The sequence below is a fragment of the Sminthopsis crassicaudata genome, chromosome 4 (assembly GCF_048593235.1).
Source record: "Sminthopsis crassicaudata isolate SCR6 chromosome 4, ASM4859323v1, whole genome shotgun sequence".
Classification (NCBI taxonomy): Eukaryota; Metazoa; Chordata; class Mammalia; order Dasyuromorphia; family Dasyuridae; genus Sminthopsis; species Sminthopsis crassicaudata.
The window spans coordinates 409,028,238-409,054,520 of record NC_133620.1 but is presented as its reverse complement, the minus strand read 5'-3'; positions in this window follow the sequence as shown (position 1 = coordinate 409,054,520).

Here is a 26,283-nt window from a genome sequence, read left to right as displayed (position 1 = left end):
TACTATAGTCATTGACTATTATATTTTGTGAACCTAACCTATTCCACTGATTGACTACTTTATTTTCTAGCCAATACAAATGGTTTTGATGACCACTTCTTTATAATATTACTTAGGTCTGGTACAGCTAAGCCACTTTCATTTACATTTTTTTCATTAATTCCATTAAAATTCTTGATCTTTTTTCTTCCAGATGAACTTTGTTATTATTTTTTCTAGCTCATAAAATAATTTCTTGAGAGTTTGATTGGTATTGCACTGAATTTAGATTAATTTAACTAGAATTGTCATTTTTATTATATTAGCTCAGCCTACCCATGAACACTTGATATTCTTCTAATTGATTGGATCTGACTTTATTTATATGAAAAGTATTTTGTAATTGTGCTCATATAGTTCCTGACTTTGTTTTGACAGGTAAACTCTCAAATATTTTATATTATCGACAGTTATTTTAAATGGAATTTCTCTTTGTATCTATTGCTGCTAGAATTTGTTGGTAACATATAGAAATGCTGATGATTTATGTGGATTTATTTTGTATCCTGCAACTTTGCTAAAGTTGTGAATTATTTCTAGTAGTTTTTAGTTGATTCTCTAGATTCTCTAAGTATACCATCATATCATCTGCAAAGAGTAATAATTTGGTTTCCTCATTACCTACTCTAATTCCTTTAATTTCTTTTTCTTCTCTTATTGTTAAAGCTAACATTTCTAATACAATATTGAATAATAATGGTGATAATGAGCAATCTTGTTTTACTCTTATTGGGAATGGGTCTAGTTTATCTCCATTACATATGATCTTGCTAATGGTTTTAAACCAATGCTGCTAATCATTTTAAAGAAAACTACTTTTATTCCAATACTCTCTATTGTTTTTATTAGGAATGAGTGTTGGATTTTGTCAAATGCGTTTTCTGCATTTATTGAGATAATCACATGGTTTCTATTAGGCTGATTGTTGATATAGTTAATTATGCTAATAGTTTTCCTAATACTGAAACAGCCTTGCATTCCAGGCATTAAATCCTATTTGGTCATGGTGAATGATCCTGGTTCTAACTTGTTGTAATCTCTTTGCCAATATTTTATTTAAGGTTTTTGAATTCATTGGGAAAATTGGTCTATAATTTTCTTTCTGTGTTTTGACCTTATCTGGTTTAAGTATCCACACCATATCTGTGTCATAAAAGGGTAAATTCTGTGACTCTACAATGTCCAAAGAGGCAACATGGCATGGAAGAAAAACTCAGTACTCTTCCATTGCTCTGCTGATGTCTGTCAGAAACAACTCAGTAATTATATCCAAGTAGTAGTATTGTTTGGATAAAGATCCAAATCAGGGTAGAGTTTCTCCATACTTATTAAAATCCTTTTCACAATCAATATATTTTCATATTTTATAGAGATCAAAAAACAAAGACAAAATTCACAATCAAAGTTAAGCTAGAGTACAATGTTACAAAGTTAATTTTAAGGTTTGAAGCATCAAATAGAATAATAGAAATGGAAAATAGAATTAAGTACAATGTTAGCAATAATCTGTCTTCTGGGATAACTAAAATAGAATCAAGAGTATGATAAAAAGCCTCCACCACTACCACTTCACCTTGATTTAAAACAAAATAACTGAGAGACACTTCTTTGTTAAACAAATTGATATTCTCTCTTGAATCATATTTTGTAATTAATGACTCTTTTCATAGGTCAAAGATGACTAATCAAAACATAAGATAGATACATACATATAAATGTATGCATATGTGCACTATATATATATATATATTTTTTATGATTACATATATGATATACATATAATTTGTTTAAATCAGCCAAGATACACTTCTTCACCCTCTCATTTAATTTATTTTTAAAATGTATTTATTTACTTAAAACTTAAATACAAAATAGAAAAAGAAAAAAAAACTTTGTCATGTGCACAACAGAATATGAAAGGATTCAAAATATGAACCAATAAATTTACATTTCAAAAAAGCCCATATAATCAATACTACATATTGTATTGGGGAAATATTTTTACAGTTAAAGATTCTGATAAAGGCCTCATTTTCAAAATATATAGAGAACTGACACTAATTTATAAGAAATCAAACCATTCTCCACTTGATAAATGGTCAAAGGATATGAACAGACAATTCTCAGATAATGAAATTAAAACTATTTCCACTCATATGAAAGAGTATTCCAAATCACTACTGATCAGAGAAATGCAAATTAAGACAACTCTGAGATACCACTACACACCTGTCAGATTGGCTAAGTTGACAGGAACAAATAATGATGAATGTTGGAGGGGATGTGGGAAAACTGGGACACTGATACATTGTTGGTGGAGTTGTAAAGAATCCGGCCATTCTGGAGAGCAATTTGGAACTATGCCCAAAAAGTTATCAAATTGTGCATACCTTTTGATCTAGCAGTGCTACTACTGGGCTTATATCCCAAAGAAATGCTAAAGAGGGGAAAGGAACCTGTATGTGCCAAAATGTTTGTGGCAGCCCTTTTCATAGTGGCTAGAAACTGGAAGATGAATGGATGTTCATCAATTGGAGAATGGTTGGGTAAATTATGGTATATGAAGGTTATGGAATATTATTGTTCTGTAAGAAATGACCAGCAGGATGACAGAGAAGTTTGGAGAGACTTGCATGAACTGATGCTGAGTGAAATGAGCAGAACCAGAAGATCACTATACACTTCAACAACACTACTGTATGAAGATATATTCTGATGGAAGTGGATATCTTCAACATAAAGAAGATCCATTTCACTTCCAGTTGATCAATGATGGACAGAAACAACTACACCCCGAGAAGGAATACTGGGAATTGAATGTAAAATATTAGCACTACTGTCTATCTACCCAGGTTACTTATACCTTCAGAATCCAATTCTTAACGTGCAACAAAAAAATTGGATTTACACACATATATTTATCTAGGTTATACTATAACACATGTAATATGTATGGGATTGCCTGTCATCTAGGGGAGGGAGTAGAGGGAGGTAGGAGAAAATTTGGAAAAATGAATACAAGGGATAATGTTATAAAAAATTACTCATGCATATGTACTGTCAAAATTTTTTTTATAATTTTAAAATTAATTTAAAAAATACTACATATTGTATTTCAAAGCTATCTTTTTTCTTTGTTTTGGTTTCCTTTTGTCCTCTACTGTGCACAGTCACTACTTTATTACTTTTTTTCCTCTTTTCTACACCCAATATACATATAGATTCATATACAAATAGATATATATCTATAATATCATGTACATATAGAGCTATGTAAGGCCATACTATGCTTGTTTGTCCTCTGTTTCTTTTAAGGTAGATAGCATCTTCCTTCATAAGTCTAAGTCTTCATTATTTTCTAACTCTACCAACTTATCATTTCCTATACTATAGCAATATTCCTACCTTATACTGTCTAATTTTTTAAAATAGTCTAAACAATATTGACTAATATGCATATATTGTAGTTGCCCTATTTTTCCATTTTGATTAAATCTATTTTATTTTTAACTTTGTCTGAGATCAATGGTTACTGTCCCACTTTTTCAATAAACTCTACTCCTGATCACTATTATTATGTTTGTACTTCTTTCCTAATTTAGAATATAAGAAAAATAAATCCATTGCACACCCATATGGATCATCAAAACAAACTTCCACAATGACATGTCTAAAAGTACATTTGTCTTATTCTACACCGAGCCCTTCACTTTCTGTCAGGAAGTGAATAGCATATTTCATCATTAGTCTTCTGGAATTTGGTCAGACACTATCAGAGTATATCAGAAATAGTATACCATCATGTTTATAAGTCATAGTTTGTTTATCTATTGCCCAATTGATCGGTCTTTCCTCATTCTGTGTCATCTCACAAAGAACTTTAAATATTTAAATATTTTTGCACATTGTTAGAGTTTGTTTGTTTGTTTTAGAATTTCTTCCTCAGTGTCACACTGAATAGAACACAGGACTTTGAATCAGAAAAACTCTGCTTCCTGAGTTTTGAATCTGTTCTGAGACACATCCTAACTATGTTACTCTGGATATCTGTTTGTCTCAGTCTCCTTATCTATAAAATGAGCTGGAGAAGAAACTGGCAAACAACTCCAGTATCTTTGCCAAGATACCCCAAATAGAGACACAAAAAATCAGACGTGAATACCAAATTCTTTCTTATTTTTCGTTATCTTCATTTTTGTTTAGTTGTTTTCAGTGATGTTTGACTATTAGGGACTCCTTTTGGTCAAATCTGGTCTCGGATCTTTACTGGCTGTGTGACTCTGGGAAACCTTATTTAGTCCATTATGATTTCTCATCCATAAACCTTCTTATTATCCTTTGTTAGAATATCATATTTTCCCCACTCTTCTCTTTTCATCAGAAATTCTTTAAAGTCCTTTATTTCATTAAAGATTCCTCTGTATGATTTTATAGTTTTGCTGAGTAGATTATTGTTGGTTGCACTCTGAGATCTTTTCTCATATTCTAAGCTCACCATTTCTTTATATTAGTATCTGCTAAGTGTTGTGTGATCCTGACTATGGCTTCACAGTACTTGAATTCTTTGTTTTTTCTCCTCCCTCTAGAAACTCTGAATTTTGATTGTAATATTCCCCAGAGTGTTTTAGAGTTCATTTATCTTCAGTTTCTACTTTGCCCTATGATTCTAAGATATATAGACAGGGTTTTTTTTTTGTTTGTTTTGTTTTGTTTTGTTTTAATGATTTCTTTAAACAGGCTGTCTAGATTCTTTTTTGTTGTTGTTGTTGTTCATGGCTTGTAAGTTTTCAATCCATTATCTTCTGTGTTTGTGTGTTAAGCTTCTCTATTACCATAGTAGCTCTTTGTTTTGGGGTTCTGGTTTTGTTTGTTCCTTATTCCAGCCTTTTTGACTTTGGACTTTATGATAATACTAGAGTCTGTACAGTTCTGGGAGCAGGGAATATCTGGCCTGAATTTCTGTCCTTTTATGTTCTGCTGCTTTCATAGCTTAATCTGGGGCCATCCCAGTTTTCAGTGATCCCAAAGTGATTTGATCAGGGGATAAATCAGTTCACTGCCCTCGCTTTCTGAGCTCTAGAAGTTTGTGACATAGGTGTGGGTTTGTTATGAGTTGCATTAAGTTGCTTTTAGCCCAATGGGAGTTTCTACAAGTTCAGAGAGACTGAAATGCTAATCCTCTGTGGTTTAAGACTTCTGCCCTGGTAATTTTACTTCAGGCTAACTTCTGGGCTAAAGGCTAACACTGAGACACTATTCTGCTTCTATGTTCATAGACACATAGTTGCATCAGAGAAAGTTGTTCTTTGTGTCATATTCAATTAAGGCTCAGGTTGCATTGTTGCCAAATGCTTATCCTGAGATCCCTACACATCTTTAGGCATCATATGATTATGGAGAAAAAATAGTAGAGGACCAAGTCCCTTACAAGTCATGAAGAATATGTCTTCAATCTGAAAACACCTAAAGGACCTTTGGCAACTTTTTCATTCCCTTTATTTGCTATTCACATGAAATCTGGCTAATTATAATTATATGTCCCAAGAGAGTGTACTATTATATACATGAGTGATACAATGGATTTTACTTTCACCTTTTAGTGGTGAAACACTAGGTAGCTTAATAGGTAACATTTACCACACACACAGCCATTTAGAGAAATTTTGATGCTAAATTTTGGAGAAGGGGCAGATGAGCCAGATTACCTCACCAATCCTATAATAACCCCCCAAATCTTTTAAAAATACATCCTGAAGCATAATATTAGAATCCAAGTGTGGTGGCTATGTAATTGATGGTGAAAAGTTTGTTATAGAATCTTTGAGGATGTTTCATTTTTTCCTTTGCTTATTATTTTACCATTTTTGTCCTTAGGATAATGTTGCTTAATTGGATTTCTCATAAACATTTCTTTAAATCTCCACAAAATCTGAGTCTGATACTTCATCATGGCATGAAAATGACCCTATTTCTTAAGTGCTATGCCAGTGAAGTATAAGATTTGGCAGATTCTGCCATACTATTAATTCAGCCCTTTTAGTTATGTCCAATTCTTCATGATGCCATTTGGGGGTTTTTTGGGCAAAAATACTGAAATGATTTGCCAGTTTCTTCTCTAGCTCATTTTACAGATGGGGAAAGTGAGGCAAATAAGATTACATGATTTGCCCAGAGTTACATCACTAGTAAATGCCTGAGGACAGATTTAAACTTAGGTTTTTCTGTCTCTAGGCCCAGTACTCTCTCCCCTGTGCCACCTAGCTTGTTATACCAGAAAGGCTTTAGATTGGTTCTTGAAAACACACTGGATCTTCAGTGCTGAGGACAAATTTAATAGAAAGTTTTATCTCCAGTAGATGGGCTATTTGTTGATAAATTATTTGTTCATGCCAATCTAAAAAAGAAAGAAAACTACATGGCCTCCAATTCTATATGTCTCTGTAGTTATAATCACAGAGGAGTAAAAAAAAGAGCAGTGTATGCTAAGAATTGTATTTTTATATTCAAATAGCTTATAATCTTTGGCTATAATCTATTGGCTCTATCAATACTCTATTAATACTACACTATACTATAATAATAATAATAATAATAACACTATTATTAATACTCTATCAGTTTATCCAGTTATCAGAGAATAAACATATAATACCAGAAGAATTGCCAGTCTTGACATCTCAACTATAAACAAAGTCCGAAGAATAAAGGAAATTAGAGCTAAGTGCAAAAATGTCTCATAGACATGAACCATCATAGCCTACTTTTTGGAAAGGATAAAAAGGAAATGGTGGGGCAGATTTTATTATACATCTAAAGTCAATAAAAAGCATTATTTCATGGAACATTTGGTCATTCTCTATTGCAATGTTCCTGGTAAGTGTTTATAAAAAGAACACCATGAAGATATTTGCAGTTTATCTTCTAGCATCAGTTACAGGAAATGAAGAGATAGGGAAATTCTATTTTCATTGAGTTTAACATAAAAATGGGAATAGGTGAGGATGATGAGAATTATGTTGAAAATTGGGGATCAGGAATAAGGAATGAGAGTGGCCAAAGACAGTCTTTAGAAAACTCTTCTGCCAATCCTTTCTATCCACCCTGCAGCTAAGCCCTCCTAAAAGTGTTGTCACCCTTAATTAAAATAAACATATTGAGAATAGGGGCTCTATCAATTTTTTATTTGTATTCCCCAGTTTTAACTCTATACTTGGCGTATAGTTTGTCAGTGGTCATGGATTGGAGGCTTTTGGCTGAGCAGAACTAATTATTCCCTCACTGGCTCTCACCCTTTAATGGGAAACATCACTCTTCTTTCTAGACTATCCATTAAGACAACTTTCCCTTAACTAATATTCTCACTTTACCCTTCAAAGAGGATGAAATTTGTAGGACTAACTCCTATTTACCTCCTCCCACCAGAAGATTCTGGTTCATCCCCTGTCTGGTACAATCCAGGGTTGTATATGAAATGATCAATCTATTACATATAGCTTTTTTAAGGTATATGTTAAATTGGACATATAGTACAAATGGGCTCTGATTGCCCTTACCTCCTTCTGAGCTTCCTTTTTCTGATTTATGTATTTTTTTAAAAAATTTAAAAAACATTTTTAAATGTTTCATTGATTTTCTTTTTTTTCCCTTTTCTTCTTTTTTTTTCTGCATCCCTATCACTACTCCCAATCTAGAAGGGAATCATTCTCACCTTATGAAATAAAAACCTTACATTATAACAAATAAATGCAGTCAAGCAAAACTAATTCATACACTAGCTATGTCTGAAAGTCTGTCCTATTCTGTATCTATGGTTCATTACTTCTCTGCTAGGAAATGAGAAGCATACTTTATCATCAGTCTAATGGAGTTGTAATCATTGCATTCATCATAAAATTCTTAATTCTTTCAAAATTGTTTTTCTTATGATATTGTAGTTATTTCAAAAATTGTTCTGTCTCTGTCCATTCATTCCACAGAATCTTCTTAGCTTTCTCTAAGTCAGTCCCATTGTGGTTTTTTTTTTTAATTCTGATAGAATGGTATCAATATTGTTCATTGTATTTGACCCAAGTTTTCTTGTCTCTCCATGTTAATTTAATTTATATTGCTATACTTACTGGGTATTTTATATATTATATTTTATTTTTTTTTTCCTGAGGCAATTGAGATCAAGTGACTTGCCCAGGGTTGTTTAGTGTCTGAGGCCAAATTTGAACTCAAGTTCTCCTGACTTCAGGGCTGGTGTTCTATCCACTGTACCACTTAGATGCCCCTATAGTATTCTTTTGTTGCTTCTTTCTTCCATATGCATTTCTTTATACAAGTAGATCTTTCTAATCCCTATGAATTCTTATATTATTTATGATATTCTATGGTTTATTCAGCCATTCCCCAAATATTAAATGTTTACTTTTCCCCCAACATTTTGTTAGTCTGTGTAATGAGCCGTAATTGAATATCTTTTAACCTCAACTGCCTAGTTATCTAATAGTGCTAGTGGAACATATAAATAATTAATTTCTAAACATAGCTGTTAGGTTATCTGTAATCAAGAATAGCAGATAAATTACCTTGGCATGATTTCTAGATTCTCCTGCTTATAGGCTTTTGTTACAACACTATTAAGAAAATACCCTGAACTTATGTTCATGGAAGGCTCCATTGACAAAAATATCTTAAGCTTTGTAATAATATATGGATTTCTATACAAAAATATTTATAACAACTCATAGTGGCAAAGAATAGGATATTGAGAGAATGTCCATCAATTGAGCAGTGTCTGAACAAGCTGCGGTTTGTGATTGTAATGGAATATTACTGTAGTATATAAGAAATGATTAGCAGGCTCATTTCAGAAAAACCTGGAAAGACTTATAAGAACTAATGCAAACACACACACACACACACACACACACACACACACACACACACACACACACACACATAAAAGCAAGAAAAATAAAGAATGTTTTTAAAAGTTTGCTGCAATCTGTATTCAGAATGGAGGTAGAGATTTGATTGGTACAGCATTGAATAAGTAAATTAACTTAGGCAGAACTGTCATTTTTATTATATTGATTCTGCCCACCCATGAGCAATTGATATTTTTTCAATTGTCTAGAACTATATTTATTTGTATTTTGTAATTGTGTTTATTTAATCCCTGGGTTTGTCATTATAGGTAGACTCCAAAGTATTTTATATTACCTGCATTTATTTTAAATGGAATTTCTCTTTCTATTTCTTGCTCCTGGATTTTGTTGGTAAAAGAGAAATGCTTATTACTATTGTTATTGTCAATTGTTTTTCAGTTGTGTCTGACTTTGTGACACAATTTGGAATTTTTTATCATAAGTCCTTTGGAATTGTCTTGGATCATTGTGTTGAACAGAATAGTTAAGTCCCTTCACAATTAATCATCCTACAATACTATTGTAGCTATGTACAGAATGACTGGACTAGTTCATAACTTCACCAGTAGTGTTCTGATTTTTCCATATCATCTCTAACATTTGTCACTTTTCTATCATGTTAGATAATCTATGAAATGCAGTATCTCAGAATTGCTTAATTTGAATTTCTCTAATCAGTAGTGATTTAAAGTGTTTTTTCATGTAACTGTTTTTGGCTTTGATTTTGTCTTCTGAAAACTATCTATTCATATCCTTTAACCATTTATCAACTGAAGTATAGATCTTATTTTAATAAATTTGGCTCAGTTTTTATATATTTAAGAAAGCTTTTATTAAAGTTCTTTAAAATGTTCCCCTCCCCACCATTTTTTTCCTTCTAATTTTTGGCTGCATTCTTTTGTTTGTGCATTTTTTTAAATTTCATGTAATCAAAATTATCTATTTTACTTCAAGTGATCCATTTTATCTTTTGTTTGGTCATAAACTCTTCCCTTATCTATAGACCTGACAGCTACATTTTGCCTAATTTATTTATATCACTTTTATGTTTAAATTGTTTCTCCATTTTTACCTTAATAGAGTTAAACGGTATGATTGTTGACCTATGTCTAGTTTCTGACAAACTGCTATACAGTTTTTTCAGCAATTTTTTGTCAAATAGTAACTTTTTGTTCTTTGGATTTATCAAATGCTGCATTTGGTCATTTCCTACTGCATATAAGTACCTAATCTATTCTACTGATCTACCACTCAATTTCTCAACTAGTTCCAAATTGTTTTGATGATCATCATCCAAAAAAAAAATGGACAAGTTTTAGATAGATATTATTTTTTAAAATGTTCCATTGATTTCTATTCTATTCTATTCTGTATGTATGTATGTGTGTATGTTAGCTTCTGTAAGTCGATTTAGATGTGAGTTTCAAGCAGTCGCTAACTGTCCTGCCCCACCTTCCCCATATTTTTCATTCCATCATAAAAGTTCTTCATTAAATGTCTCTTTTTTGTAAAATAATTTCCCCTTTTCTTCTTTTCCTTTCCCTGTCTCTAAGGACATCCCTCTTTCTCACCTGTCCATTTTTTTTTACATCATCCCAACATAGTTAATTCACTTCTGCATTTTCTTTTCTATATAGAATCTTTCTAATTGTCTTAATAATGATAAAATCCTTAGAGGTTACATCTATTAACTTTACAAATAGAAAGGTAAACAGTTTAGCCTTATTGAGTCTTTTTATGATTTCTCTTTCATGTTTACCTTTTGTATGATTCTCGTAAGTCTTGTATTTGAAAGTCAGTTTTTTGTTTTTTTTTTTTTTTGTTTTGATTCAGCTCTGGTTTTTATATCAAGAATGTTTAAAAGTATTTTATTTCATTTAATATTAATTTCCCCCTTCAAAGATTATACTCAGTTTTTCTGGATAGATTATTCTTGGTTATAATCCTATGTCTTTTGCCTTCTGGAATATCGTATTTCAAGCCATCCACTTCTAATGTGATAGCTGCTAACTCTTATGTGATCCTGAATATGGTTCCACAATATTTTAATATTTTCTTTTTGGCTGCTTGAAATATTTTCTCTATGACCTGGAAGCTCTATATTTTGGCTATATTTCTGAGACTTTTCAATTGGGGATTTATTTCAGGTGACAATTGACAATCTATTTTTAGGATATTAGAATCGCTTTCTTAAATAAAATTTCTTGAAATATAATGTTTAGGCTTTCTCTTTGATCATGGATTTCAGGTAGTCTAGTAATTCTTAAATTTTCCCTCCACAATCTATTTTCCAAGTCAATTATTTTTCTGATGAAGTATTTCACATTTTGTTCTATTTTTTTCATTCTTTTGACTTCGTTTTATTATTTATTGGTATCTCATGAAACTAACTTACACTTACCAAATTCTAATTTTCAAAAAAAAAATTTCCTCAGTGAGTTTTTGTATTTTTCCCCATTTGAACAGTTTTAAAGTGTTTTTTTTTCATTTTATGCCTTTTACCAAAATATTCTAATTGTCTTTTTTTATTATAGCTTTTTATTTTTCAAAATACATGCAGAGATAATTTTCAACATTTACCTTTGAAAAACCTTCTGCCAAATTATTTCCCTCTCTTCTACCCAACCCCTAATCTAAACAGCAAGCAATCCAATATAGGTTAAACATATGCAATTCTTCTAAATATATTTCTACATTTACCATGTTCCATAAGAAAAATAAAATGAAAAAGAAAAAAGCAAACAATAACAAAAAAGGTGAAAATCCTATGTTGTGATCTATATTCAGTCTCCATAGTACTCTCTCTGGATGCAGATGGCTCTTTCCATCCCAAATTTGTTGGAATTGCTTTGAATCACCTTATTGTTAAAAAGAGTCCATCACAGTTAATCATCACACAGTTGCTGTGTATAATGTTCTCGTGGTTCTACCCATTTCACTTAGCATCAGTTCGTGTAAGTCTCTCCAGGCCTTTCTGAAATCAGCCTGCTGATCATTTCTTATCAGACTATAATATTCCATTACATTCACATGCCATAACTTATTCTGCAATTCTCCATCTGATTGGCATCCACTCGGTTTCCAGTTCCTTGCCACTACAAAAATGATTGCTATAAATATTTTGTCACATGTGGGTCCCTTTCCCTCCTTTAAGATATCTTTGGGATACAGATCCAGTAGAGACACTGCTGGATCAAAGGGGATGCACAGTTTAATGGCCCTTTGGACATAGTTCCACATTGTTCTCCAGAAAGATTACATCATTTCACAATTTCACCAACAATGTATTAGTGTCCTAGTTTTCTCATGTCTCCAACATATGTCATTATCTTATCCTATCATCTTAGCCAATCTGATAGGTGTGAAGTGGTACCTCATAGTTTTCTTAATTTGCATTTCTCTAATCAGTAGTGATCTAAAGGTTTTTTTCATTTGATTAAAAATGGTTCTTATTTTTTTCATCTGAAAATTGTTCATATCCTTTGACCATTTATCAATTGAAGAATGACTTGTATTATTATAAATTTGAGTCAATTCTCTATATGTTTTAGAAATAAGGCCTTTATCAAAAATCTTGGATGTAAAATTTTTCCACCAGTTTTCTGCTTCCCTTCTAATCTTGAGTTTGTTTGCACAAAAACTTTTTGATTTAATATAATCAAAATTATCCATTTTGTATTTTATAATAAATATTCTCTAGTTCTTTTTAGCCATAAATTCCTTCCTTCTTCAAGATCTTAGAGGTAGACTATTCCTTGTTCTAATTTGCTTATAGTTTCATTCTTTATGTCTAAATCATAAACACGTTTTGACCTTATCTTGGTATAGAGTGCTAGGTATTGGTAAATGCCTAATTTCTGCCATACTATCTAATTGTCTTTTTTTAAAAATTAATTTATATTATATTTAACATATACTTTAACATGTATGGAACTGCTTGCTATCTAGGGAAGGGGATGGAGGGAAGGAAGGGAAAAGTTGGAATAGAATTTTTTGCCAAGGTCAGTGTTGCATATGTTTTGTCAATAAAAAGCTAAAATAATAATAATAACAAAATTCACTTATTCATTTAAAACTTAAATATAAGGTAGAAAAAGAAACAAAATTGAAAAGAAAAATATTCTTATGCAAAGTAGAACATGAGAGGATTAAAAATTAGACAATATATTTCCATTTCAAGAAAGTCTGTGTAATAAAAACTATGCATTGCATTCAGGCTGTCCATTTTTTTTTGGCTTTTATATAGGTTTTCTTGTTCTCTACTGTGAATCTTTTACTTTATTATTTTTTCTCCTTTCTCTTCTTCCCTTCCCCCAAGAAAGCTACAAATAAGCATATGTGTGTGTATGTGTGTATATATATGCATACATACATATATACACAAATAGCTATAATCATACACATATATACATTCATATACATCTATGTAAGGCTACACTATGCTTATTTAGCCTCTATTACTTTGAGAATGGATAACATTATCCTTCATAAATCCACATCTTTCTATATTTTTCTAAATATAACCTTATATTGTCTAGTTCTTTTAAATAGTCTAAAACCATATTGATTATATGATTGATATATTGGGTAGTTTCCCTATTTCTCTTTTGATTAAATCTATTTTGACTTTAATTTTGAGATCAATGATTACTGCCCCTACTTTTTTTCTAATAAATTGTATTTCTGATCATTATAATTATGTTTGTATGCACCTCTTATTTCCTATCCTTGCTGACTCCTCTACTTTATGTCTACCTACTATCTTAACCTACTATTTACTTATTTTAATATTACTTAATCTACCCCACCTTCAAGCATCCTCTCTTCCACCTTTTCCTTTCTTCTTTATTCCATTTTATTAAACTATACATCTTATCTCATTCCCATTGATTAGCATACCCTTCTATAACCCCCATCTTATTCCCCCCTCTTATTTCTTTATAAATTTAGAAGACTTTTATACCCTTCTAGATATATATGCCGGATTCCCTCTTTAACCTATTGCCAATGAGAGCCTATTCTATTCAAGAGCTATCAATCCTCTTCTCCCATCTAATTCCTCTCTCTGTGTCAGTTCTTACTGTCACATATCATTTGTATAAGAAAATTACTGTTTTTTTACCTTTCCCACACAATTTTGCTTTTAAGAATCACATCATTGTCAGCTCTACCCCCATTACTAATAAGAATCTCAGACATGTGGTTTACATTTTCATTAAAATATAAAGAGTTTGTCCTTATTGAGTTTCTTGAAATTAGTCTTTGATGTTTGCTTTATTTTTTTTTGGATCTTATATATCAAATTTTCTGTTAAGTTCAGATATTTTTGCAACAAAATCTTGAAAGTCTGGCAATTCATTGAATGTGTTTTTCCCATTCAGGATTATGCTTAACTGTGGGTATATATTCAGCAAGAACTTTAGTTCTTTTGTTCTGAGATATATAGTGTTTCAACAGCTTTGATCTTTTAATGTAGCCACTGCTACATCTTGTGTGATTCTAATTGTGGCTCTAAATTTGAATTGTTTTTTTTTTTTCTTGTTGCTCATAATATTTTCTCCTTGATCTGAGGATTTCAGATTGTGAGTATGGTGTTCCTCTAGTTTTTCCTCATAGGATCTCTTTCAAATGATAATTGATTGATTTTTTTTTCTATTTCTATTTTCCCCTATTGTTCTAATACTATATTGTTGTATCAAGATTTCTTTTTTTTTCTTTTTTTTTAGTCTTAACTTTCAGGTAATCCAATTATTCTTATTTTATTCTTCTTGGTGTGTTTTCCACATTTATTTTTTTTCTTATGAGATGGCTCACATTCTCTTCTATTCTTTCATACTTTACATTTTATTTGATTATTTCTTGCTCTCATAACTTTCCTGGCTTTTTCTTGTCCTAGTTCTCAAGGAGTCATTTTCTTGGATTTCCTTTTCTAGTTGGTTGGCTTTCTTTTCACACTCTTCTTGTTTTTCTTGGATTGTTTTTTTTTTCTTTCTTAGTTTTTTCTCAGATTTTTTTCATTTGATTTTTAAAGTCTTTTTTTGAGTTCTTTTATGAATTCTTTAGGGACGAGTGACCATTTAATGTTATTCTTTGCGATAGGAGAAACTTTTTACTATTCAGTATCCCCCCTCTAAAGATAAAAACCCACTCTTTCCTATTCCCAAAGTAACTTTCTATGGTTGGTTTCTTTCATCTTTGCCTATACAATTTTTTTATTTGTAGCAGAGTGTTGGTATAATCACCTCTAGTCCTAGAGTATGAAGGATAGCGTCTCTGGCCTCATATCCTCCTTCAGTTCTCTCCTCTGGCCTGAAACAGAAACCAAGACTCTACTCTCCTATATGGGCCCACAGAAGCAACATCCTTGCCCCACTGCTTCTATACTTACTCTGAATGTTCTGGCTTCTTCTTACTTGGGGCTCACCCAGCACAACTAGGCCTGGAGTTCCTTCTCAGAAGAGGTTCCCTCAGTGAAAATTCCTGTAGCTGACTATCTTCCAGCCCAGTTAGCCTCAAGGCTCACCACTGTTCAACTGAGCTAGCCTGGAGGTGTTTATACTTCATAGGGCTAAATCTCCATTGGATCATCTCTGGTGGTCCCAAGGTCTTCTATCCCAAGTCTTCTTTGTTTTTAACTGTTCTACATTCAGCCTGAGGTACAATTTTGTCTTGTTTGTGGGGAAATCTAGAGAACCTGGAGTTTTCTGATCTGCTCCACTATCTTTCTAGAATCTTCTCTCTTAATTGTGATTTTCTTCTTTTCGTGTATTTTACCTAATTTCCCCTCTACTACTATTATTTGATTTTGAAAATAATTTTTTTTATTTCTGCCAAGAATTCTTTTTGGGCTTTTGTCCAATTCATTTTTCCCCTGTTAAGCTTTTTCTTGTAGCAGTTTTGACTTCATTGTCTTCTTCTGAGTTTGTGTCTTGATCGCAAATGTAATCCATAGTAACGTTTTATGATCTAGTTTTTTGTTGTTTTTGTTGTTTGCTCAATTTTTCACCCTGATTTTTCATTTTGAACTTTATTTTACAGTTGAGCTCTGTTCCTGGTGTGACTCTTTTCCATTGCTCTTTTCAGAGCTAGTTCTGTGACTTTAGAAGGAATACCTGAGATACCTAAGACAACTGTTCCTTCCTGATCCCTTGGAATGGAAGTGATATTTCCTCAGGGTCCCTCATCCTTTGTGACCAAAAGTGATGCTGCCCCTCGAGCCTTCAGCTCTCACTTAACTAAAAGTGCTCCTCTATGTCCTTGAACTATGACCCAGAAGTGGATGTTCCTTTTCACCTCTACCTTTTAGTGTACTCATCTTCTTTCCTTCTTGGAAGCAAGGACATGGTAGTAAAATCAGAAGAATGAAAGGTAATCTTGGCTCTTCTACAAAATGGAGGTTCCAAGAGGAAGTCACGAAAAGGAGAAAGGACCCCATCAGAGTTGGGGAAAGCATGGCAGCAACAGTCAAGGAGTGAAAGAAGAGGGTGAAAACTATGTGAGAAAGCTATCTACAATAAGTACCTCTACCTTCCTTTCTTCTCACTCTCTTCTTATGCTCTTCAAATTTGGGCTTCTGATATGAATGATAATTCAAGTGAAACTACTCTGTACAAAGTTAACAGTGACCTCATACTTTCCAAAATCCAATGGTATTTTCTCAATTCTCATTCTTCTTGTTTTCTCTGAGGCATTCAATACTAATCATTATTCTTCTCTCTCATTATTTCTTCTCCAATTTCCAAATTTGATTTCTATTTCCCCTATTATTGTTGAGGGTACCACCATCTTTCCAATTATGTAGTCTTATAATCTAAATGTCATTCTCACTCTTTCTTATCCACTATATATAAATAATTGTGAGATCTGGTCATTTCTAATAACTTCCACGTATGAAACTTACCTCTGGATACTATTACTATCCTAGAGCAGACTTTCACCCTCTCACTCCTGGACTATTGCAATAGCATTCTCTTTACTCTAGTTCTATTTATGTCTCAAATTAGTCTTGCTAAAGTACCAATCTGACCCTCTCTCCCTTTTCCTCTCCCTCTCTCTTTCCCTTTCTTTATCCCTTTCTCTCTTTCTCTCTCTCTCTCTCTCTCTCTCTCTCTCTCTCTCTCTCTCTCTCTCTCTCTCTCTCTCTCTCTTCTTTTTTTTTCTCAGCATTCTCATGCAGGAGGAGGAGAAAAAGAGAAGGGGGAGAAGGAAGAGGAGGAGAAAGGGAAGAAGGAGGAAAAGAAGAGATGGAAGAGGGGGAAATCAAGATAGAGGAGAAACCACACATGACTTTCTAAGCTCTTTCTTACCCTCACTACCAACTATTTAATTCAGCCTCAAAAATAACGCTAGACTGGTAAAACCCATGAAGATTAGAAGTACAACAACTTACTGGCCAAAGAGAAAAGGTCTGTCCTGAAGGGTGGAAAAAAGACCAGCTAGCATATTGTGCAGATCGGGCTGGGGAGGCCTCTGGGGTTAGAAAAGCTACAGAGACAGATGACTCTGGCATAAGTTGATTGCTCTACTCTGCTTGCAAAACAGCAGATCATCAGAGAAATCAAAGTCACTTTAAAAAACGCCAGAAAATATATTCTGCCTATACCTACCCCAAACCAGAAGTGACTCAGCACAGATTGCTGCCCCGCTGTGCAGCCCCATTCTGCTGTAGGAAATTTTCCTTGGGGCAGTTAAGAATCTGCATGGCAGTGAAACTTCCCATAGCAGGGACTATGCTTCCTGGGGCAGAAATTCTTCAGGTCTGTGCCCCAGGGCTATTCGCCAGTCAGCTGCCAATATCCACAGCCCCATGGGAGGCTTTGGCCTGGGGTTGTGACACTTTCACTGTTCAGTCTCTAGCTTCAGGGCAGTCACTAGACTACACAGTGGGGGCTCTTCACTGGGCACTTCTGCAGCCCTGCCTGTGCTAACCAGCTCTGAATCACTTCCTGTGGTGGGGAGGATCTCTCTCCCAGAGTACCCTCGTACCTTTGCAGCCCATTCACAAGACAGCTGCTGTCCATATAATTACCTCTGTTCTGCAGAGGAAACTGGTAATCTCCTTGCCCTGAAGGCAGACCCTATAGGTTTTTTAAAATGAATAAAAAAATGAAGAGCACGATCAATAGCTTCTATACAGAAAGAGAGCAGGTTTGCAACCCTGAGGACACTAATAGCAAACAATCTCCAGATAATACCCTGAAGGGGAATGTTACCTGGCCCCCATCACATAACTGTCTCCTAGAAGAGACTATTAAAAACCTCAAAAGAGAGTTAGAAGAAAAATGGGGATAGGAAAGAGAAGCTATGCAAAAGAGTAATAACATCCTGAAATGTGAATTGGAAAAGATAAAGAATTCACAGGAATTGCAGGGAAACAAAATTTGTGAATTGGAAAAGGTTAAAAAAATCTCTGGAAAACAGGATTTGTGAATTGGAAAAGATAAAGAGTTCCCAAGAAAGTAGAATTTGTGAATTGGAAAAAGAAAATAACTCTCTAAAAAAAAAGAAAAATTAGGGAAATGGAAAAAAAATTCCATAGACCAAAACAACTCATTTAAAAACTCAATTGGACATATACAAATAGAAGTTTAAAAAAAAAGCAAATGAAGAAAATGACTCATTAAAAAATAAGGACTGAACAAATAGAAATGAATGATTCATTGAGACACCAAGAATCAGTCAAGCAAAACCAAAAAAAAAAAAAAAATGAAAAGCTGGAGAATAACGTCAAATATTTACTGGGAAAATTGACAGACCTGGAAAATAGATCTAGAAGAGATAATATGAGGATTATTGGACTTCCCAAAAATTATGATGAAAAAAGAGCCTAAATTCTATTTTACAGGAAATCATTAAAGAGAACTGCCCAAAGGTAATAGAACCAGAAGGTAAAATAGGCATTGAAAGAATTCATGGAACACCTTCTGAAAAATACCCCCAAAAAACTCCATGGAATATTGTGGCCAAACTTCAGAACTATCAGACTAAGGAAAAAATTTTGCAGGCAGCCAGGAAAAAACAATTCAAATACTGAGGTGCCACAATAAGGGTCACTCAAGATCTGTCTGCCTCCACATTAAAGGATCAAAGGGCCTGGAATCTAATATTCCGAACGGCAAAAGAACTTGGAATACAGCCAAGAATAAACTACCCAGCTAAGTTGAGCATTTTCTTCCATGGAAGAAGATGGACATTTAATGAAACAGATGAATTCCATTTGATCCTAAAGAAAAAACTATATCTAAACAAAAAAAAAAAAATTGATCTCCAACCATAGGACTCAAGAGAAGCAGAAAAAGGTAAAAGGAACTCTTGAGAACTGTATTTCTGTTGTGGATATACAGAAAGTCCATATGTATAATTTGATTTTACTGATATAACATAAAAAAGAGAAGTAGAAATGGAAAGGGGATAGTGTCAGAAAACGGGAAAAGAGGAGATAAAAAGAGGGAAACTACATCCCAGGAAAAGGCAAAGAAAACTTATCATATCTGAGGGAATTTAGAGAGGGGGAGGAACAATGTGTGAATCTTATTCTCATCATAATTGGCTCAAAGAGAAAATAATTGACATATTTTACAGAGAATTCTCTCTCACCTCATTAAAAAGTGGGAGAGGAAAAGGGAAAAGGAAAAGAGTAATAATGGAAGGATACAAGAAAGGGCAAGGGATTTAAAGGAAGGGGGGAGGGATACAAAAAAGGGAGGGCTGAGTGACACAAGTAGGGCCCATAAGTTTAGTACTGGGGAAGGGGTTCGGGGGGGACAAGGAAAAAAAAGCATAACCTGGGGATAATATGATTGTAGGAAATACAGAATTAGTAATTTAAACTGTAAATGTGAATAGGATGAACTCTCCCATTAATCAGAAGCCGATAGCAGACTGGATCAAAAGTCAGAACCCTACAATATGTTGTTTACAGGAAACACATTTAAAGCAGGGAGATACATACAGAGTAAAGGTAAAAGGCTGGAGCAGAATCTATTATGCTTCAAATGAAGCCAAAAAAAGCAAGGGTAGCCATCCTTATCTGAGATCAAGCAAAAGCAAAAATTGATCTAATTAAAAGAGATAAGGAAGGAAACTATATCTTGCTAAAGGGTAGCATAGATAATGAAGCCTTATCAATACTAAACATCTATGCACCAAGTGGTATAGCATCTAACTTCCTAAAGGAGAAGTTAAGAGAGTTGGAAGAAGAAATAGACAGCAAAACTATAATAATGAGAGATCTCAACCTTGCACTTTCAGAATTAGATAAATCAAACCACAAAACAAATAAGAAAGAAATTAAAGAGGTAAATAGAATATTAGAAAAATTAGGTATAATAGATCTTTGGAGAAAACTAAATGATGATAGAAAGGAGTATACATTCTCCTCAGCAGCTCATGGAACCTATACAAAATTTGACCATATATTAGGACATAAAGATCTCAAAATTAAATGCAGGAAGGCAGAAATAGTAAATGCTTTCTTTTCAGATCACAATGCAATAAAAACTACATTCAACAAAAAGTTAGGGGTAAATAGACCTAAAAGTAATTGGAAACTAAGTAATGTCATCTTAAAGAATGATTGTGTGAAACAGCAAATTATAGAAACAATTAATAATTTCACTCAAGATAATGACAACAATGAGACATCATACCAAAATTTGTGGGATGCAGCTAAAGAGGTAATAAGGGGAAATTTTATATCTTTAGAGGCTTATTTTTTTTTTTTTTTTTTTTTTTTTTACTATTCTTTTTTTTTTTTTTTTTTAATTTATTTTTATTTTATTTTATAATTATAACATTTTTTGACAGTACATATGCATGGGTAATTTTTTACAACATTATCCCTTGCACTTACTTCTATTCAGATTTTTTCCCTTCCTCCCCCAAACCCCTCCCCCAGATGGCAAGCAGTCTTATATATGTTAAATATATTACAGTATAATTTAGATACAATATATGTGTGTAGAACCGAATTTTTTGTTGCCCAGGAAGAATTGGATTCAGAAGGTAAAAATAACAGTTTACATTCATTTCCCATTGTTCCTTTTCTGGATGTAGCTGGTTCTTTCCATCATTAATCAATTGGAATTGGATTAGCTCTTCTCTATGTTGAAGAAATCCACTTCCATCAGCATACATCCTCGTACAGTATCATTGTTGAAGTGTATAATGATCTTCTGGTTCTGCTCGTTTCACTCAGCATCAGTTGATGTAAGTCTCTCCAAGCCTCTCTATATTTCTCCTGTTGGTCATTTCTTATAGAACAATAATATTCCATAACATTCATATACCATAGTTTACCCAACCATTCTCCAATTGATGGACATCCATTCATCTTCCAGCTTCTAGCCACTATGAAAAGGGCTGCCACAAACATTTTGGCACATACAGGACCCTTTCCCTTCTCTAGTAGTTCCTTGGGGTATAAGCCCAGTAGTAGTATGGCTGGGTCAAAGGGTATGCACATTTTGATAACTTTTTGGGCATAATTCCAGATTGCTCTCCAGAATGGTTGGATTCTTTCACAACTCCACCAACAATGCATCAGTGTCCCAGTTTTCCCACAGCCCCTCCAACATTCATCGTTATTTGTTCCTGTCATCTTAGCCAATCTGACAGGTGTGTAATGATACCTCAGAGTTGTCTTAATTTGCATTTCTCTGATCAATAGTGATTTGGAACACTCTTTCATATGAGTGGAAATAGTTTTAATTTCATCATCTGAAAATTGTCTGTTCATATCCTTTGACCATTTATCAATTGGAGAATGGCTTGATTTCTTATAGATTAAAGTCAATTCTCTGTATATTTTGGAGATGAGGCCTTTATCAGAACCTTTAACTGTAAAAATTTTTTCCCAATTTGTTACTTCCCTTCTAATCTTGTTTGCATTAGTTTTGTTTGTGCAGAAACTTTTTAATTTGGTGTAATCAAAATGTTCTATTTTGTGATCAATAATGGTCTCTAGTTCTCCCTTGGACACAAACTCCTTCCTCCTCCACAAGTCTGAGAGGTAAACCATCCCATGTTCCTCCAATTTATTTATGATTTCGTTCTTTATGCCTAACTCTTGGACCCATTTTGATCTAATCTTAGTATGTGGTGTTAAATGTGGGTCCATGCCTAGTTTCTGCCATACTAATTTCCAGTTTTCCCAGCAGTTTTTGTCAAATAATGAATTCTTATCCCAAAATTTGGGATCTTTGGGTTTGTCAAAGATTAGATTGCTGTTTTTATTCACTATCTTGTCCTGTGAACCTAACCTATGCCACTGATCAACTAGTCTATTTCTTAGCCAATACCAAATGGTTTTGGTGACTGTTGCTTTATAATATAGCTTTAAATCAGGTACACTTAGACCACCTTCCTCTGACTTTTTTTTCATTAGTTCCCTTGCAATTCTCGACCTTTTATTCTTCCATATGAATTTTGTTGTTATTTTTTCTAGGTCATTAAAATATTTTCTTGGGAGTCTGATTGGTATAGCACTAAATAAATAGATTAGTTTGGGGAGTATTGTCATCTTTATTATATTTGCTCGGCCTATCCAAGAACATTGAATGTCTTTCCAATTATTTAAATCTGACTTTATTTTTGTGGCAAGTGTTTTGTAATTTTGCTCATATAATTCCTGACTCTCCTTTGGTAGATATATTCCCAAATATTTGATACTATCGACTGTTATTTTGAATGGAATTTCTCTTTGTATCTCTTGCTGTTGGATTGTGTTGGTAATGTATAAAAATCCTGAGGATTTATGTGGATTTATTTTGTATCCTGCGACTTTGCTAAAATTCTGAATTATTTCTAATAGCTTTTTAGCAGAGTCTTTGGGGTTCTCTAAGTATACCATCATGTCATCTGCGAAAAGTGACAATTTGATTTCTTCATTTCCTACTCTAATTCCTTGGATCTCTTTCTCGGCTCTTATTGCCAAGGCTAGAGTTTCTAGTACTATATTGAATAGTAATGGTGATAGTGGGCAACCTTGTTTCACTCCTGATCTAACAGGGAAAGGTTCTAGTTTATCACCATTACATATGATGTTTACTGAAGGTTTTAAATATATGCTCCTTATTATTTTAAGGAATAGTCCATTTATTCCTATACTCTCAAGCGTTTTTAGTAGGAATGGATGTTGGATTTTATCAAATGCCTTTTCTGCATCTATTGAGATGATCATATGGTTTTTATTAATTTGATTATTAATATGGTCAATTATACTAATAGTTTTCCTAATATTAAACCAGCCCTGCATTCCTGGTATAAATCCCACTTGGTCATAGTGTATTATCCTGGGGATGATTTTCTGAAGTCTATTTGCTAATATCTTATTTAAGATTTTAGCATCAATATTCATTAAGGAAATTGGTCTATAGTTTTCTTTCTCAGTTTTCGATCTACCTGGTTTAAGTATCAGTACCATATCTGTGTCATAGAAGGAATTTGGTAGGACTCCTTCAATCCCTATTTTTTCAAATAGTTTACATAGCATTGGAGTTAGTTGTTCTTTAAATGTTTGGTAGAATTCACCTGTAAATCCATCTGGTCCTGGGGACTTTTTCTTAGGAAGTTGGTTAATAGCTTGGTCTATTTCTTTTTCTGAGATGGGACTATTTAGACTACTTACTTCTTCCTCTGTTAATCTGGGCAAGCTATATTTTTGAAGGTATTCTTCCATTTCATTTAAGTTATCAAATTTATCGGCATAAAGTTGAGCAAAGTAGCTCCTAACTATTGTTCTAATTTCCTCTTCATTAGTGGTGAGTTCACCCTTTTCATTTTCAAGACTATCAATTTGCTTTTTCTCTTTCCTTTTTTTAATCAGGTTTACTAAGGGTTTGTCTATTTTGTTGGTTTTTTCATAAAACCAACTCTTAGTTTTATTAATTAATTCAATAGTTTTTTTACTTTCAATTTTATTGATCTCACCTTTTATTTTTTGAATTTCAAGTTTTGTGTTTGTCTGGGGGTTTTTAATTTGTTCCTTTTCTAGCAATTTTAGTTGTAAACCCAATTCGTTGGCCCTCTCTTTCTCTATTTTATGCAAGTAGGCCTGTAGAGATATAAAACTTCCCCTAATTACTGCTTTGGCTGTATCCCACACATTTTGGTATGATGTCTCATTATTGTCATTTTCTTGGGTGAAGTTATTAATTATGTCTATGATTTGCTGTTTTACCCAATCATTCTTTAGTATAAGATTATTTAGTTTCCAATTATTTTTTGGTCTATTTTTCCCTGGCTTTTTATTAAATGTTATTTTGATTGCATTATGGTCTGAAAAGGATGCATTTACTATTTCTGCCTTACTGCATTTGATTTTGAGGTTTTTATGCCCTAGTATATGATCAATTTTTGTATAGGTTCCATGAACTGCTGAGAAGAAAGTATATTCCTTTCTGTCTCCATTTAGCTTTCGCCAAAGATCTATCATATCAAACTTTTCTAGTATTCTATTTACCTCTTTGACTTCTTTCTTATTTATTTTGTGGTTTGATTTATCTAATTCTGATAGTGCAAGGTTGAGATCTCCCGCTATTATAGTTTTGCTATCTATTTCCTCTTGCAGCTCTCTTAATTTCTCTTTTAAGAATTTAGATGCTGCACCACTTGGTGCATACATGTTTAATATTGATACGGCTTCACTATTGATGCTTCCCTTTAGCAGGATATAATGCCCTTCCTTATCTCTTTTAATTAGATCAATTTTTGTTTTTGCTTGATCTGAGATGAGAATGGCTACTCCTGCTTTTTTGGTTTTGCCTGAAGCATAATAGATTCTGCTCCACCCTTTTACTTTTAGTTTGAATGTCTCATCCTGTTTCAGGTGTGTTTCCTGTAAACAACATATAGTAGGATTCTGACTTTTAATCCAGTCTGCTAACTGCTTCCTCTTTATGAGGCAGTTTGCCCCATTCACATTTATGGTTAGAAGGACTAATTCTATATTGCTTGCCATCCTATTAACCCCTGCTTATGCTTTTCCCCTTTCCTTCCCTTTTACCCTCCTATCCAGTATTAAACTGGTAAACACCACTTGCTTTTCACAGCCCTCCCTTTTTAGGATCCCTCCCCCACCTTAAAGATCCTCCCCTTATTTTATCCCTTTTCCTCGAAATTACTGTATTCCCTTCCCCTTAGCTTACTCCTTCCCTTTCACTTTTCAATGAAGTGGAAGAAGTTTCACCATAAATCGAATATGTCTATTGATACACGCTATGTTCATCTCCCTCCTTTCTTTCTCTCAGATATAATAGGTTACCTTTGCCTCTTCATGAGATGTAGTCCCACCACTTTATACTTTTTTATGATATAATCTCCTTTCCACCTCTAGTTTCTAAGACAAATTGTACATATGTTCTTTACATATTTTTTTGACAGAAGTATAGTTCTCAAGATTTCTTTTTACCTTTTTTAGAAGTCTCTTGAGTTCTGTATTTGAAGATCAAACCTTTTATGTAGGTCTGGTTTTTTCATCAAAAATAGATGGAATTCATTTATTTCGTTAAATGTCCATCTTCTTCCCTGGAAAATGATGCTCATTCTTGCTGGGTAAGTTATTCTTGGCTGCATACCAAGTTCCTTAGCCTTTCGGAATATCATGTTCCAGGCCCTGCGTTCTTTTAATGTGGACGCTGCTAGATCCTGTGTTATCCTTATTGTGGATCCTCCATATCTGAATTGTTTTTTTCTAGCAGCTTCCAATATCTTTTCCTTTGTCTGATGGTTCTTGAACTTGGCCACTATATTTCTTGGCGTTTTGATTTTAGGGTCCCTTTCAGTAGGTGATCGATGAATTTTCTCAATGTCTATTTTACCCTCTGTTTCCAAAACGTCTGGGCAGTTCTCTTTGATAATTTCCTCGAAAATGGTGTCCAAGCTCTTTTTTTCCTCCCATTTTTCAGGGAGTCCGATTATTCTCAAATTGTCTCTCCTGGATCTGTTTTCCAGGTCTGTTGTCTTTCTGGTAAGGTACTTGACAGTCTTTTCAATTGTCTCATTTCTCTGGTTTTGCTTGACTCCCTCTTGGTTTCTCCTTGAGTCATTCATTTCTACTTGTTCCAGTCTAATTTTCAATGATGTATTTTCTTCACTCACTTTTTTTATATCTCTTTGTAATTGTCCAATTGAGTTTTTATCTTCTATGGAATTTTTTTCCATTGTATTTTTTAGAGAGCTGATTTCTTTTTCCAGCTCTCTAATCCTGTTTTCCTTGGAGTTGTTTACCTTTTCCAGCTCACTAATCTTGTTTCTCAATGATTTGATTTCTTTATCCATTCTGTCTTTGAATGCATGGGATGACTTCTCCAGGCTCTCTTGCCAAGCTTCCCTT